The sequence below is a fragment of the Lutra lutra genome, chromosome 12 (genome assembly GCF_902655055.1).
Source record: "Lutra lutra chromosome 12, mLutLut1.2, whole genome shotgun sequence".
Lineage (NCBI taxonomy): Eukaryota > Metazoa > Chordata > Mammalia > Carnivora > Mustelidae > Lutra > Lutra lutra.
In genome coordinates this window covers 12,478,252-12,496,698 of record NC_062289.1, presented here as the reverse complement: position 1 = coordinate 12,496,698, position 18,447 = coordinate 12,478,252, and the positions used below count along the sequence as shown (strand labels likewise).

The following is an 18,447-nucleotide window of genomic DNA, read 5'->3' as shown; positions in this document are numbered from 1 at the left end:
GAGAAAATACAAAAGACTGTGTGATAAAGAGTCATTAGAGGAAATCAGTGGAGAAAGATGAGAAATTAACATTTCATCTGATAAATGTTGGTGTCTATGTGAGATACCTAGAAGAATATATCCTGGATATTGGTCTCAGTATAAAGCTTGCTGGCGAAGTATGTGATGGAAAAATACATTTGGGAATTCTCAGTGTGTCTGAGCCTTAGAAATAAATTTAGGCCTTAGAAATAAATGAGATAGCCCAGGATAACATATAAAGCCAAAATAACCAAGGCACAAAGACTAACACTGAGGACAAGAACTTGGAACACTTATAGAAAGTAGGATGATTTTATAGAGAGAATAAAATGTCAGAGAGATCACTCTCCAAAAAAGCATAGTGTGGTATGACACAAACCAAGAGATTAGAGAGTATGAAGGATGAGAAAGTAAGCAGAACTCCCAAAAGCAACAGAGAAGCTCAGCAAACTCAGAAATGACCATTTTCATTGGATTCAAAGTTAGGAGACCACCAATGACTACCAAACCAGTTCCAGTGCACGGGAGAGAGAAGCAGGCAGGATGCAGGGCCCTGGAGCACTGAATGGGTTTGAAATTGTGGTCAAGTGTGGCAACAACGCTTTCATTAACTGCAGAGGAAGGCGAGTCAGACATGGGGCAGCAGCTGGCTGGAAGATGCCAGGGGAGGCTTGGGTATATTTAGAGGCTAAGAGGAAGAAGCAGAAAGGAGAATGGTGAAGATGCAGTAGAGAGAGCAACTGACGGTAGGAAAAATATTCTGGACAACATCGTTCAGGGGTGGAATAAAGAGCTGAATTGGAGGGGCCAAGAGAGGCCAGAGGACTATGATGGTCTTAGGCGTGGATGTAGATTGGCTTGTAGGAAGGGCACAGCCTACCCGATGTAAATTGACACTAATAGTCTCATTTTCTTAAATTTAATAAGAGAAGTAAGTTTCTTGCTGATAATCGTAGGCAAGGGGTTCCAGCATTAAATAAGACATCTGTGAGAGCTTGGAATATTCATAGAAGGGAATGGAAGAGAACGATAGTGTTTATAAGTCATTGGAATGAAGACACAAACGTCTTGGGGACAACCTGCATGGGTGGGTAATATCCTCCAATAATCCTTAGCATCCCCAACCGCGAATGTTAAGGCAGTGCTGACATTGATCCTGATTTAGAGTTTTACTAGGAAAGTGATGTAAAACAAGGTAATTGAGAGACCAGAGGGGAAAGAAGTAGAATTGATGATTGCTCCTGCTTTCTAGGTGGAACCAGGAGGGAAGAAAGGCCAGCAGGAGTTGATAGAAAAGGAAGAAAAGGATCAAGAATCTTTAAATTTCTTGCAACCAGAGTAGAAATGATAGGTATAAAATCATGGGAGATTTGGGAGGATGGGAATTTAAGATTAGAGAGACGGTTCTTGTGGAAGAATCTTTCAGGAACATTTATTCCAGATGATTTTACATTCAAGAAATTTTCTGATAAGAAAAGGGGTAAATTTTATTAGATTTAAGGATGTCCATAAATTTGAGAGTAGGTAGGGTTTGGGAATCCAAAGAAAATATAGAACTATTATAGTTTAATGTCTAGACAAGGGATCTGAGAGAGAAATAACGTGTTTGAGGGCACACAGATACTTTGTGGAAGAATCTGGATCAGAGCAAGAGCCTCCTGATGGATAGAGTAGATTTTTTTAGATTTTTTTATTTGTTTATTTTAATGTTGCTTCTTGTTATCTAATACTGGGGAGTATGGTAATGGCTTCTGATTCTTCCCTGGAGTTTAGGAATCAAGTGCTTGAGGTACGTGGTGGGCTCTTTGTGAATAATAAACATTAGGAAAAGTAAGCAATGATAAGAAATGAAGATTTACTTTTCTTTTGCTCATGAATTCATTCTACATTTTTTATTAATAAAAATCCTCTCTCTCCCTTTTTGCATATACACCTTATAGAAGAGGAAAGTTGTAAGGCTGGTTAGAGATTTCAAAGGAATTTATTATTGTCTTTTATTACTTTCAAATATTAGTCCAAGAGGAAATCTAATAAACGCATTATTAAAAAAGGAAAACAACTTACATTTGCATATTGAGTTGTATGTGTGTTTGTGGCATTGCTGCAAACATTTTCTCCAAATTTCCCACGTTGACTCAAAGTTATTCTAGAATTCCAGAGTTGGGGCGCTGATATGCTGATTACCTGTCTCCCGTGGAAAGAAAAGTCTACTTTGAAGGTGGTTTAAGGAGCGGCACCATGCACAAATTTGCACACATTGCTAGCTCTTTGGCAACAGGTGTCTTGGGAACATAGGACATGTAACACAACTCACTGAGCTGACTCCCACAATGGATTTTTAGTTAGCTTTCAAAAGATAAATAAAATTGCCTTCTCATCGCTTGAGGAAGATAACGCATAAGCACATGCCAAATGACTGTGACTAATTCTACAAAGTCACCTGCCACAAGGAGCAGTTAAGCATACTTGGACTCTTTGTAAGGAGGGAGGTACTCTTTTATAGTAATAGTATGAGTAAGGTAATTTACTGAGTCAGTAATAAATTTTGGCAGATACAGTTAACTCTAATCCTCTTAGATAATTGGTATATATTATTAGTTAAGTAGCTTTAAGGCCTAGTGTTTGAAAATACAATAGATGATGAACGTGTATCATGAAACTAATGATAATACCTTATACTAGCAAGTTGAAACCACAAATACATTGAAAAAAATCATTCACTATGCTCATTGGGATTTATTCCTGGGGCAAAAGTGGTTCAATATTTGCAAATGAATCAACAGGACATATACCAAAAGAAAAAGAATAACAACAATATCAATAGATGCAGAAGAACCATTTGACAGAATTTGTATTAAAAGTGTTAAGGAAGGGGCGCCTGGGTGGCTCAGTGGGTTAAAGCCTCTGCCTTCAGCTCAGGTCATGATCCCAGGGTCCTGGGATCGAGCCCCACATCGGGCTCTCTGCTCAGCAGGGAGCCTGCTTCCTCCTCTCTCTGACTGTCTCTCTGCCTGCTTGTAATCTCTGTCTGTCAAATAAATAAATAAAATCTTTAAAAAAAAAGTGTTAAGGAAATATATTTATTTATCTGGTATTTGAGGCATATGAGTTTAGAAAAGCATTCAAGGTAGGTGATGCTCAACTTGATATAAGACTTAGAATTTGGGACATGTATGTCAGGTAGAGGGAGCATGGAGATATGAAAGAGAGAAGTATGCTTGGGGAATAATAGCTACTTTTTAATTAATGGAACATAGGATGTGTGTGAAGTAGGGATAGAGGCAAAGCTAAGGCTATGCTGGAGGTAGGCAGGGTCATGGTCCTAAAGCAATAATTGATTAGGTATAGGGTGAGATCAAAGTCAATCAAGGAGAATAGGAATTGGAAATATTATTATGCACAACAACTGAAGTAAAATTTAGAATTCACCAATACTATTCTCTGTAAATATCATGGAAACTGCAGTGAAAGTATTATCTTATATAATATGGTTACGTTATCGTCATTTTCCAATGAATGAAAATGCACAATTTATCTCAAGAGACATGCTTCTTGAAATGAAATTGTGTGGCTTATTCTCAGTCCTTAACCTATTTGATTATTTTTCAGTATTTTATACTATGAAATATTATCATCATGAAAATCTTTCTGATTGGCCTACATAAAACTACACTATCTAATCATTTCTCCAGTGCCTTCTTCAAACCTGTGCTTCTAGCTGTAACTAACATTTCTCCTGCCCTTCCAGTAAGTAAATGTGTTAACTTTCCAATAACCTCACTCTGGGCCACCATGATTGCCCGTACACAGCACACTTACCTTCACAGGGACAATCACCTCCCCTCTCGCACTTGTCAAAACCTATTCGGGTCAAGCTCCAGGAAAAATGCTACTCTTTACTCGAAGTTCTAATTAACCAGGAAGGTCTTCCCTCTTGCTCCCACAGGTGTGTATAACTCTTTAATCCAAGACTAGTCTTGTTACCTTCTTTCTTGAATTATCTATCTGCCACAGAAACCTCCAATACAAGATGTTAAGTTATTGAGGGTTCAGGCCCTGACCATCGTCATGTTCCCTAAGACATCTTTTTTGTTCAGTTGCCGATTTCTGCATCCCTCCTTCCCACATATCTCGGGTGGTGGATCTCTGCTAGATATGCAGTCTAACCCCGGTGCCCAGCACTAGTTCTGAACAAACCAACTTTCAGGTATCATGTATTTAAGCCATATACCCATCCATACTGGCCATGGATACATCCATCCAGTTTTGTTCTAAGACACGAAACTGTCTACCAGTTACTCTGACTCAGCTACTCAGCTGATCCTTCCCCTATCCCTTTACCCTTGACTGTTCTGTTGATATTTATAGTAAGGAATAACATCTTCAAGTCCTTTGGTCTCAAATCAGTGAGACCCAGGTCACTGATTGTTCGAGTTTGTAGACAGTAGCTGTTCAATAAATGTCTGTTGGAAGAGTAAATGTGTGCATGAATCAGTGAATGAATGATAAAGACGTGGTAGATACACACATTGATTGCCACTGTCCTGCAAAGGACACTCGGCATAAACACCACCCCTCAGGTATAAACTTTTTTCCACTATGGAGTTTTCCTTCTGATCAGAAGGGTGTATTATTTGAGGAATGATCTGCCAGAGTAAATCCTGCCCTCTCTGTGTGATAAACACGAGGGGAGACTCCTACTATAAATGAACTATCTGGTATTCGATAATGTCACTACACATATAAGCGTGGCAATATAAACTTTTTAAAGCAGTAAGGGAACCTTATGATTATTTACAATTTACCCTTTACACAAATGAGTCTCCTGAGAATAAAAAAGGTCAAGCTACTTGCCTAAGTTTCAAGGAAAACTGCAGTAGAATTGAGACAAAAGTCATGGTTTCCTAACTTATTATCCAGTGTTCCTTTCATTATAAGTACATTTGCTTTATGACATTAGGAATGAAGTAATTGACTATCGCTTCGTTTTTATGTTTCCTGAATAGTGATTAAATTTTTAGTATGTTATTACTGTGCCACGAAATTACCAACAATCTTGATAAGGATGTATTGTTTAAAGGGTGATTTTTTTTTTTTAATACATCACTCTTTTCTTGACACAAATGAGGGCTTCATATGACGTTTTTACCACAAACTGTCTGATCTGCCCTACAGCTTATTTAAAAAAGCAGTAAATGTAGAGTTAAAAATTCAGAGTAAATACTCTCTCAATTCCCAAGGCAACAACTTACAAAGGGAAAACAACAGAGGCCAGTGGAGGAACCCCTAAGATGCCTGTTTTGTGGCCCTAGTGGAACTTTGCACTTCCTGAAATCTCTGGAGGAAGGGAAGCCATTTGTGTTAGCACCGCTGGGGTGAGATGGTCCCTGAGAGTAAGTCAGGGCACTGCTTTGGATGTTGCTCTTTGCTCTTTCCGGCCCCTGTGAGACTTCTCAGCACACTTGAAGCAATAAAGGAAGGAATCAATTCAACTTTTGTGCTTGTAGAGCAGATTCAGAGATATACTTGTGTGAAAACATTTTGCTTTCGCATTGCTAGAATTTATGGTTGTACTCAGTCCTGTTGTACTAGTTGCCGGGACTGCCGTAAAAAAGTACCATGGATGGAGTGGTTTAAACCACAGTTTGTTTCTTCAAACAGGGGTACATGGACTGGCCTGGCTGGCAGCAAGGATCAGGGGAATGTCAGACTTCAGAGAGAGCTCAGCCTCATGTCTACCCACAGCCGTCCACCCCATGGCTCATAGACCCATCCTTTCCTACTAGTGCCCTTGCCTTCCCAGAGGAAGGGAGTCAAGGCAAGGATGGTTAAGTAGGCTGCAGGGTCATTAAAACACAGCAGGGTTGGATTTGGTGGGTTTGTGGTGTTGGCCAAATACTGGACCGAAAAATGGCCCCTCTTCCTCATCTTTGCACCCCAACAATCCCAGGACCAGAGGAACAACCTTCTCCTGTCCTCAGAAGTCATCCATTTTCCTACCTCAGGATAAGTGGGAGTTCCTTTTTTTCAGGAAAGAAAGTGTTATACTCTGTTATGTCCTGCACCCAGGAAAATCCATTTCTCTTAAAAAAGTTGACACAATCCTACGAGAGTCCTTTACTGGGAATCAAAGTCAAGCACAGCTGGCAGAGCGTGTGACCAGAGCACTCCTGGACAAAATCAAGAGGGAAGGGGACAACTGTAGAACCATGCCTATCTGTGGGGAGTTTGCCTCAGGCACCACAGAATTTGGGTGAAAAACTGTGTATTCAGAAAAATCCATCTTGTTATTAATTTTTGAGAATAAAATAAAATGATACAAACAGTGTTCATGCAATGGGACAAAATCATTCTGATTTGCTATCAGAGTACCCAAACCTGAACCTACTTAAAAATAGATGAGTCAATCTGCCAGTGAGTCTGGGAGCGCCTGGCAATGGCAGGATTTGTGCTTGGATTATTCTTTCAGTAGATCTGACCAAATGGCATTAAAGTGATTTGAACTCTGAAGTTCCAGCCAGAACCTAAAAAGTCTTTTGCTTGGTTCCCAGTTCCCCTGCTACCTGGAAATCACCGAGTTGAAAACGCCTCCAGTTCTAATCCATTAAAGTTAACAACTTTCAGAGCCATTAGAGATAACAACTTCCTCTGTCACAGTTTCTCATAAGAGCCCCCTGTGAAGGATTTATGCAAAAAGTGGATCAAAGGAAAACAAACAAATTCAAATGTTGTGACACACTGACAGGAGAGATGAGAGGAAAGTGCCGGGTCCAGACTTCTGCGTATATTCTGCTCTGACATGAGTCTGACTGTGTCGTCTTTTACTTCAGGATGGAAATCCGTGCTTGAGAGTGGTGATCCAGGCTTTCCCTTTCTCCCCTTGGTGTCCACCAACAATGGCAAGATGGGAAGAGGGCCCACCATGGCAGAGGCTGAAGTCCTCTGCTGGAAACTCATTCCTTCAGAGGGATGATGTCCCCTGGACTCCCTCAACTAAGCCTGCCTCTTGGGGGCGCAGAGGTCACACAGCTCCTTCAGAGGTTCTTCCTGGTGAAGCTGTCTCTTGCCGGAATTTGAAATTTGCTTGTTCTAAGGCTTAACTGTATTATTTGTATTCTTTTCCATTTTTCAGTGGTCAGAGAGCACAGCTTCTGCCTCAGAGAATGTGCCCTCCTCTCTTCCTACCACATCCACTCCTTTCTTAGGCTTGACCCAATTCTATATCTTTCAACAAGAAACAAAATCCACAATATTATGAAAAAGAGGGCCTTCCTCAGGTGCTCCTTTAAACCTACAAACATTCAACATGTTTTTCTTTATACTGTTGTAGACTTTTTAAACAATTCAATAGGAAAATGTCATGTTTAGAGTACAGGAGCCTATACTTCCATTCTACTTCAGAAACAGTATCCAACATTGGACAATAGAAACAGAGTAGCTCATGGACAAGAAGTCAGACTCGACTCAGTTCAAATCCTAGAGAATCTAGGACTGGATAGCTCTGTGACTTGGGAGAAATCGCCGACATGTCTGCGCCCCAGCATCCCTGTCTCTAGGGTGAGGGCGGGGATACTACCTACCTCACAGGTAGCAAGTGTGAAGCTCTCAGCCTGACAAAAGGTAAAACATTTGCTATTTCTGTTCTGACCTTTTAAGTATTAATCAACCTGCAGATTCCGAGCTAAATTGTATTCATGTTGCTGAGACTAAAGAAAGAATGCTTGTGTCTCTCAGTTGGCTCACAGAGCCGCTATAGATGTATTAGTGACAGCCGCAGACCGCCCAATGATGATATTCACAGCCTGTCTGAGATAGTCTGAGAGTCACTTTGGAATGGCAGAAACCAGAGTAAAGGGGATAATAATGATGAAAGGAAGAGACTTGAACATATGAGATTTAGGAGGGTCAGTCAGAATAAAAAAAAAAAAAAATCATGTTTTCTGAGTAAAGAGGAACAGGAGAAGAGAACAAGGGAACCAGATCTGGCCAGTCTTACCAAATAGAAAGCAGAGCATAAAGAACAGATGAGAAAAGGTTGTTTCTCTGACAAAACAAACAAACAAACAAACAAAATCAATCAATAATAAAAAAAGATATAAATTAGCTTGCCTGCCAAAGCCATGCCTCCCCTCATTCTAACCTGGTGGCTTTGGGTGCTGGCTCAGGGAACAGCACCTGTTACATCACTGGAGATGTCCCTCTCACCTGTTTCCCTCTAGACAAGCACACGGGCTATGCTGTTTTCATGCTTCTAACATATGAGTAACTGCATGAGTAATTTTGTGTGTGTAACACTCATTTTAGCAGTTTATTTTGAAATATTTTGGGCTTACTAAAGAGTTGCCATTTTTATAGATCATTCATCCAGCTTCTCCTAATCTGAGCATCTTATGTTACCACAGTACAATTACTGATACCAGGAAACCAATCCTAATGCAATGCTATTTGCCAGTTTTCCCATAATCAGTACAGCAAACTCCAGGAAAATCTAGCTCCTACCATCACATTGTGGGTTAAGATTCAACATACGCATTTCAGGGGAATGCAAACATTCCATCTGTAACACTAAGCAACCTCTACATCAAGGAATACTCAGATGAAAATTTGTTTGACTAGTAAGTAATGAAAAATCCAAGAGAAAATTTCACTTGTTAAAATGATTACACCTTTGCAGTTCTGACAATGAATAAGATTCTTTTTTTTTCTTTCCCTATAATTTAACAAAAACAAAGTTAATCCTTATGTTTCATTAACAATTAACTTCCAACCATGACATGCTGCTTACTATGTTTGCCCACATTTTTAAATATCATCCTGAAATTACTGAACCTACATGATGAAAAAATGTAATAAGTTTCCATGTGGTATGAGATTTTTGAGAATGTGGCAGGATCCTTTGTAAGCCTTATCTCTAACAGAATCTTCTTTCCTTAAATTCATATCATGTAACAACTGTAGGAGGCAAACATTCCCTGATGATAGGAGACTAGACCATGGGACCCTTCAGGATACTGTCCTGTGTCTTTATCCATAAAAAACAAAACAAAACAAAACAAAGTACAGTAGGAGGGAGGGGGGCCATTCGGGGGATATCAGGTCCTAAGGGTAGAGCCCTCATGAATGAGATTAGTGCCCTTATAAAAGAGACCCCAGAGAGCTCTCTTCCCTTCTCCTCCATGAAAGGCTATAAGAAGTCAGCAGTCTGCAGACTGGAGGAAGCCCTTACCAAAACCTTGTCCTCAGGTTTCTACCCTCCAGAAGTATGAGAAATCAATTTCTGTTGCTTTTGAACCACCCAGTAATTTGTTATAGCAGCCTACGCTAAGACACTTAGCTTGTTACACATTGTAAAATAGAGTTAAAAGTTGAAGTTTCAAGGTCTTTGTTCCTATATACCACACATCTACAATTTTTTGTCAGATTATTTTTAATGTTAGCCAGAGTGACCAACAAGATTTATGATCTCACTTTTTTTGGTAATAGTTCAAGTAGCATGTTAGGGGAACTCATTCGTAAGTGTACTGTATACAACCCTTAACTGTGGTTGATTTTGATCATCAGCTCAATTGGTGGTATGGCTGATCTGTACTTTGGCACCATTAATTTTCAAATCATGTCTATTGCACCATAAGGATGATAAAAGCCTAAGGAACTTGAAGTTAGACCGCACATGACTTCAGGGTCATAAACATGTCATGTTGACGACACTACAGTCTGTCAAGCATTCTCATGCTAGCAGAGATCTTAAATCTTTCATCGCCCACTATTTCACATGACACAGGATGGAAAAGATCCCAAGGTCTTACATTAAGCCCACTCTTAAACATCTTGATCTTAACCATTTTGCAGATGTCTTTTTTTGTTCCTAGCATTACCAACTTTGTCTTTTCAAATAAAATCTTCTCCATTTATGTGCTCCATATGACTTTAATTCTCCCTGTTTAAACCACTGGAAGAGGTTCTCAGTAAATCACCACTTCTCTTTCAAGTTATATCAATATTTAAAGAAGCAAATTTCTTTTAGCTCTTTCGACTAGAAATGGAGTTATATCAATTGTTGACCTGTGAACCGGTCCCTTATATATTTAGAAAGTTTTGATGTAAGAAGGAAATGAAGGTTCAGAATTTTAAAAGTTCTCTTTATTATTTAGCTTCTATCCTCCAGATCCTTGATTCAGTGTTTTATACAATAACGTTTTTGGTGGTTTGCTTTAGTCTACTCATCACTGTGGCTCCCTTCTTAATCTTGGATTCACATTTTCAGTTTTATGTTTCTGATCTTATGCCCTATTGGTTCTTCCGCTTGCTTCTTGTTATTGTTTTGCCAGACTCCACATCCTTGTTTTGAGTTGAACTTTTAACCAAAAGTTCTGTATGGTCTAGAAAACAGTACTGACTCTTTTTTAATTTTTTCATTTATTATGACAACTTTCTTACTCAAACATAATGTACATCCACTTTGATAGAAAAGAAGATTGCAGTCTTGCCTGTCCTGAAGACATTCAATCTGGTGGAGTAGATAAAAGAACTAGAATACACTATGGAGAGTGTTAGGACTGAGGTTTGGACAAAGTGATATGCCACTGCAGAGAAGGCACAGCAAAAGGAGAAGACCCTTCATTAGCCGGGGGTGCAGTAGGGAGCCATTAGAAAACTTGACAAAGGGGCTGGCTTTTGATCGGAGCCAGGAAAAATTAATAAGAATTTAATAAGCTCTTTCTTCCCTGTCTACTAACTCTTAACTTTTGACAAAAGCTTTGATTTTAAAACATCATTTTTTATCCTTTATGTCTTTCTTCTGTTACCATCCTATTTCACTTTTTTTCTCATCAGGGCTCACCTTCTTGAAAAAATAGTCTGCTCTATTTTCCTAACAACCAAGCACTCCTCCATCACAGCTATCCAGACTCTGCTCCAGCCATGAACAAAAGCTATCTGTCAATTCTCATGGATGACGTCCTAATTGCCAAATTCAATACCAACATTTCTTTCCTATCTTATTTGACCTTTCTGTATCATTTGGCACAAGTTACCACCTCCTTCTTGAAACTGTCATCTACTTACTTTCTTGTCACCACTTTCTCTAACTTTCTTCATCTCTGGGTGGTCTTCCTTAGGTAATTTCTCTTCCACCTTGTACTAATTAAAGAATCCTACAGAGCTCTAGGGTTCCCTTGATTAATTAGATACTTTATTTAATAACAGCTAAGTGTCTGATCCAGAACTATCTAGAGCTGAGGGCTGGACCTGCATTTCTCTGGAGCAGATGCCCTGTCTGTGGGGATATCACTATTCTCACATCAGTGGATGCACATTCAGTGTCTGTACGCGGTCTACTCTGTGTAGAGTCTAAGGACAAAGGAGATGTGTACACAACTAGTTAACACATTATATGTGAATATCAGTGGGGTTATATTTGTTCTCCTTCTTCTTCTGTTAATATTCTTGGCTGTCTTATTTGTTTGGCAGAGATAATTCTGGCTTATATACTTACACTTGCTTTTATTAAATCCATTGGGCTTATGGTTCTTTTCTGTTTGCAATATTTCCAGAAGCAACTGACTCAACTCTTATGCAGTCCTCCGTTATGTATTAGTTACTCCTTCTATGTCATTAAGAATAATGCTGAATTGGAAAAGGATGATGATCTATCCTAATAGTACCTCATTAGACACTCCTCTCCAACTGTATGGTGAGCTATTTATTCAGTCCCCGTGACCAGCATCCACTTACCTACAATTCATCAATAACAACTTTAACCAGGCTGTCATTATTTACCAATTTCCCAAATTTCTTTTCTTCATTTTTCTCTTTAAAAAATAGAGCCATATAAAACCCATTATCAATGGCTCATTGATTTTTATGTCCCTCCTTATTTGTTAGCAGGCTTTTATTTTCTCTGCCCTCTTTTTTTTTTTTTTTTTCCACTTTCAATTTTTAAAAACTCTACTCACTAGCTCGGTCTGCGTGTTTTCCTCTGTCAGTCTTCCCCACCGGAAGTTTCCTTTTTCAGATTCTGTTCTTTGGTCCTTAACAGACTTTTGTTTGTTCATATATCTTTTAAGTGCCATACTAGACATTAAACTATTGGAGAGATAGGAAAAGACAATGTGCATGCTTTTAAAGTGAGTGTTTCACGAATGATGTCTTTTCAAGGTGATGATGAATGAGAATCACAAACATGTTTTATGAAATTATTTCTTCATGTTCAGCTTTTGGCAGTGCTTATTTTCAGAGACAGTAGTGAACTCCTAAGACACGGAAGGGGTTGGAGGAGCTGAGAATCTTTAGCTGTAGGAGCCACATTTCAAGGACTTTGCTTTGGCTTTGCATCTTGCTGTTGCAACAAAGATTGTTGTCATGGATCAACACCTCCCTAAGTGCTGGAGAAAATGTTTTCCACAAAAGGAGCGCCATCTGCTGAGTTTCATATCTTTTACAATTTTCATATTGTGTATTTAAATATTTTAATTGCTCGTACCTTTTAGTTTTCATGTGCTTAAGAATTTTTAAAGCAAAGGGCACTACTACAACACATTAAATAAAACAACAGTTACAGGGAGTTATGTGGAAGGATGTGGTAGAAGTTACCTGGATTCTCCAACAAGTTATTGCATGCCACTCACCCTACATAGAAAACAATCTAATTAAACCTTTCTTATAATACAGCATTATGAAAGGGAGAACTGAATCTTATAGCTCTATAAAGATTATACTTAGAAATTTTGATTTTCAATTACATTTGATTTGTGTCTCCTAAATCAAAGATACTTTAAAATTTCTTTTCTTCTTATACTTCTAACCATTATATAGACCTTATTCATTATAATATTACCTGCTTTTTCTATATTAAAAAGCCAAAAATAATTGTGGGGTAATGTTATTACATTTCCTTTTCATTTGAGCATTTCCTTTCAGTTCTCAATATTTGCTAATTCCATTTACTTTGTTATTCTTCAGTGGCATATGAGAACTTACCATCTTACAGCCTCATTAAGAAAGGTTTTCCTAAGATGGAAATGTGACTATATACAGGAAATTTAAAAAAGTGAAATTCAGCCTCAATAATATTATTCCTGTATACCTCATCTTATCACCTCCAGTATTGACTTTTCTTTTCTTTCTTTCTTTTTTTTTTTTTTTTTTTTCATTTTGGGAATAGATTTCTTTTGAAATTATCTTTCAACTTTTTTGAGTCTTATCACTTTCAAAACCTAATGAGGAGTAATGGATGCTGGAATTTCTATCCCACAGTAACAACTAGAAAACAGAATGAAATATATAAATAATTGTTTTCAGATACCGAATAACAGAACCAGGCTCTGACTCTGAGTGGAGGGAAACAAAGTGAGTCCTTTGATTGGCCTTGGCTTTCACTGTGAATTTGCTTTCTGGGCTCTAGTATAGGAAGGAAGAACTCAAGGAGATCACAGAAATTTGTTGCCTTGAAGAGGTAGAGATCAGACACTGGGGAGACCAAAGTGGCAGGTAACTGTGGGGCACAGTGGCACAGAGAATGGAGCTCTGCATGTAAAGAAGGAGATCAATGAATATTTACTGGGATCACCTGGAGTCTTGCTGAATACTAAACTGTGCAAACACTGGTCCTAGAAGATTCTATTCAACCGAGCTCTATTCTAGAAGCAAGCTAGTTCTAGGAAAACTAGCATAGAGCAATAATCAGGAAGCTGTAAGATAAACTGTTCCCAGCTCTCAAAAGTGCTTAGAGGCATTCAAGTGCCAACAGAGCAATAATGGAGACACTTTGTTAAACACTGGCATTAACTAGAGAGACCAAAGTGGACATATTTTACTGTAAAGGGTAAAATAGCCCTGGAATGAAGACTATGTAGATAAGTTCTGACAAAGTCTAAAATTAATAGGTCTACCAACAAATAAACTCCACTGCCTAATAAAAGACAGCTCTATTCTACCTTTTTAAGGTAAGAATGCAAAACTTAGACTCTTGATAATGTAATTATCACAATGTTAAACGTCCTATTAAAAAATCTAGATATGTGAGGAAACAGTGAAATCTTGGTGTAATTTAGAGAAAAATTATAAAGAAATGCAGAACAGGGGAGCAAAGGCTGCTGGGGAGACGGCAGAGTAGGAGGATCCCCGGCTCAGCTCTTGCCACGTGGTCGCCTAGAAAGCACCCCCATTGGCATAAATAACTTGGAGAGCAACCGGATAGCTGGGAGAATGGACTTTCCGCAGCCTGACATAGACAAGAGGCTACTGCGAAGCAGATCCACCCTCTCCAATCGCTCTTGGCAAGATCCTTCAAAGCACTGCCCCAAGCCTGACAGTTTGTGAGCAGCCCAGACGAGGGCCAGCACCACTCCAGAGAGTCCTACCCTGGGAGAGTGGAAGACAACCACACACCAGCCTGCCTGCAGGCCCTGCCCACCACCAAAAGCTTCTTAGGGGACAACACAGGAAAAGTGCCTGCAGTTTGGGGCTACTTCATCTCTGGTAGATGCCTGGTCTGACTCAACTCAAGCCCAGGGCAGCCCCCGACTGGCCCACTAACACCACGGTGACCAGACTCTGCCCACAGCAGGCAGAGAGTCATTGCAGGCAGGAGTGAAGGCAAACACAGCTCCACCACAATGGTAGGGACACCCCTGGGGTAACAACATGTAGGAGACACCCCTGAAGTGCCAGGTTCTAGGGAATGGAGACATTGCAATGCAGGACCTTTTTGTCATAAACGCACTACTTCCAAGTGTGGGAGACGTCGCTGACTTTCCTAACACAGAAAAACAGACACAGCAATAGACAGAATGAGGATACAGAGGAATATGTCCCAGATAAAGAACAGAAACAAATCACAGCAACATACCTAAGTGAAATGGAGATAAGAAATATGTCTGATACTGAATTTAAAATAACATTCATAAAGATCCTCACTGGAATTGAGAAAGGAATGCAGAACTTCCATGAGACCCTCCACCAAGAGAGAGCAGCCTTAAAGAATGAATTAGAGCTAATGGACTTACCTTATGGAAATAAAAATAGACCACCTGGAATAAATAGCAAACAAGAGGAAGTAGAAGAACAGATCAGCCACCTGGAGGACAGGGTCTTGGAAAGTAATCACGCTGAGCAGATGAGAGAGGGAAAAAATACACAAAATGAAAATAGATCTAGGGAACTCAGGAACAGTGTCAAGCATAACAGTTGCATGACAAGGATCCCAGAAGGAAAGAGCAAGAAAATGGGGCAGACTTGTCTGAAGAAAAAATAGCTAAGAACTTCTTGAATCTGGAGAAAGAACGAGAAATCCAGATCCAGGGGCACAGAGAGCCCCCAACAAAACCTCCAAAGAGGTCTGCATCAAGACACAAAGTAAGTAAGATGGCCAAAAGTAGTGATAAAGGGAGAATTTTAAAAGCAGCAAGAGAAAGGAAAGCAGTGACATACATGAGAAACCCCATACGGCTGTCAGTGGCTTTTCAGCAGAAACTGCAGGCCAAAAGAAAGAGGCATGATAAATTCCAACAACTAAAAGGAAAAAAATCTAGAGCCAAGAATACTCTATCCAGCAAGGCTTTCATTTAGAATAGAAAGAGAGGTAGAGTTTCTCAGATAAACAAAAGTTAAAAGCAAAACCAGCCACGTCCCTATCACCCATCAGCTTTTGGGTCCCAAATTCACAGACCAGCTGCCCTCCTGCCCAAGTGAGCATGCCACGGATTGCCACCTACTCAGTGCCAAGTCAACATGCCTTCACCACAGATTGATGAGGATACAAACTGACTCTCTTCCCCTCAAATTTTAGCCCCTGTGCTCAAGTTTGTGCAGAAAAGTGGGCATAATTATAACAGCAGAATAAAGCCTCCCAGACAGTGACACTAATTCTGTGGAATATACAATAGATAAAAGGAATGTGCTAGGCTGCTAACATCTCCAACACGCACATCAAAGAACAATACACACAGCGTGAGGCTAATTACTAAAAGAAACAAACCCAGGAAAAATAAAACAGGATGAAATCAGAGAGGGAGACAAACCATCAGAGACTCTCAATCATAGAAAACAAATGGGGGGTTGCTGGAGGGGAGGTGGGTGGGAGGATGATTCACCTGGGGGATGTACATTAAGGGGGGGCACTTGATGGAATGAGCACTGGGTATTATATGTAACTGATGAATCACTGAACTCTACTTTTGAAACTAATAATACACTATATGTTAATAAATTGAATATAAATGAAAAGGAAACCCACCAAAAAGAAAAAAAAAATAAAAAGAGAGAGAGAGAGATTCAGAATTGACAGTGCAGTGGAATTGGTGAAGACAAAACTTTAAAACAATGTAAAAGATCACTGAACATGAATATATTGACAAAGAAACTATTCCAAACTGAGAGAAAAAAAGGCTGAAATGTATAAACAGAAATTTTGAGACAGATCTAATGATATCAAGGGAGATGGAATGTGAGTCCCAGAAAGTAGGGTGCCCAGAAATAAAATGGAATTAATAAGGGTCATATTTTTCAAAATTTGGTGAAAAATTTTAACTTTTAGATCTAAGATATTTAATAAATCACATGCATAATGTCAATGTTACATTATAAGAAGATTCGCATGTAGGATGGGACCTATATTTGTATGACCATTCTTGGAAAATACCATTTATGAGCACAACGTCAATGTACAAAAATCAACTGTACTTCTCTTTATACGAGCAATGAAGATTTGGAAAATAGATGATCAAAAAATAGCACTTGTAATAGCTTAAAAATAACATGAAATGATTAGAAGTAAGTTGAAACTACATGTGGAAAACCTGTACAATGAAAACTACACAATATTGTTGAGATAAATAAAAGAGGACCTACGTACATGAAGAGATATACCCTATTCTTGGGTTGAAAGTGTCAGTGTTTTTAAGATGACAGTTTTCTCCAAACAGACCAGCTGACCCAAGGGGATTCCATTCAAAATGCTAACAGGCTTTCAAAGTTAAATTTATTTATTTAGGGGGCGCCTGGGTGGCTCAGTGGGTTAAGCCGCTGCCTTCGGCTCAGGTGATGATCTCAGGGTCCTGGAATCGAGACCTGCGTCGGGCTCTCTGCTCAGCAGGGAGCCTGCTTCCCCCTCTCTCTGCCTGATTCTGTGTAGTTGCGATCTCTCCGTCAAATAAACAAAATCTTTAAAAAATTTTATTTATTTAGGAAGGGAGTAGAAAATGACAAGCTGATTCTAAAATTTATACAGTATTGCAAAATATCTATAATAGTCAAAAGTAGGTTACAGAAATAAAAGTTATCCACTAGAAGAATTAGTGGAGGAAAGGTCAACATTGGTATATTAAAATATTTAATTTACATTTTTAGAAACCTGAAGAAAGAATGGTAATAAAACTTTCTACATGCTTACAGATTATTTTTGAATTTTTTACTATTGGAGAATGTTTTCTGCATTAATAATTCCCTTTGTTTAATTTTTGAGTATAAACATCTGTAACAAACATTTTGTATGCAGATATACAATATGTAAGTGGGAATATAAACTCTTAATATTCCCAATTTGCCCATTTTAAGTATTACAGATGGCGCTACACATAAAACTATTTACTTTATGCCTAACAAATATGAAATTATTATTTTTGTTTTAATAAAAAATAAATTGCATCTAGGCATATTATTCCTTCACTTCTTATAGAAACTAAAGTCTCAGGACCAAATATTATTTACAAGGAATCATAAACTAAGCTACCACCACTTTACAACTGGATATTGGTCTAGAAATGTCTTTTTCTGGCTTACTTTTGATTCATAAGAAAGACCTGCATTTGCAGTGTTAGATGCTTGAAGGAGATAGAAACTTATATTTGCTTAAAATGTTATAGGATAATGACCAGAAATTTTTCAAAAATGTTTCTAGGAAATTATAGATACATAGTGAACAACGATACATAGACATCACTTCATAGCCTTCAAACCAGCAGAGTAGAAATATAAATCCCATGACACTACCTGCCCCCCTACCCTTGACCAAGTAAAATTGTTTTTTTTTGTGCTTGAATTTATAAAACCATTTTGGGTTTCTGTGTCTTCTGTATTTGACCTATATGATTTAATGTTTTCCCCAGTAGCAGGTTTTCCCTTTGTTTGGAAACAAAATGAGTTAATCATTTGACATGTCCTGCTGTAAAAATCTGTATTTATTTCTGGTGATGAGGAGTAGAGAAATATCGTGGTTTCAAATCTGTATTTCTTTGGACTGATACTTAATAATTAAGAAAAGTCTCTGAATTAGCTCAGACATATTCTTTACTGTGGTGATCTATTGTATTATTTCATAGGCTTAAACATATTTCAGGGTATATCAACCTTTAAAACTTATGTGTACTATTTTATTGCATGTTCAGAATTGGCCTTTTTCTTAGATTTTTATCTTTTGAATTTTCTAAA

At 38.6% G+C, this 18,447-nt stretch overlaps 1 long non-coding RNA gene across 2 annotated transcripts in view; it reads right to left on the bottom strand.

Moving 5' to 3' along the window:
* Window positions 1–2,089: 2,089 nt before the first annotated feature.
* Window positions 2,090–18,447, bottom strand: part of LOC125082254 (uncharacterized) — a 31,202-nt gene continuing 14,844 nt past the window's right edge. Inside the window, exon 3 of one of the 2 annotated variants that reach the window (XR_007121932.1) lies at window positions 2,090–2,209. This is a non-coding gene — a long non-coding RNA (uncharacterized LOC125082254). The remainder of the gene's footprint in view (window positions 2,210–18,447) is intronic. The other variant, XR_007121931.1, reaches the window with a different exon arrangement.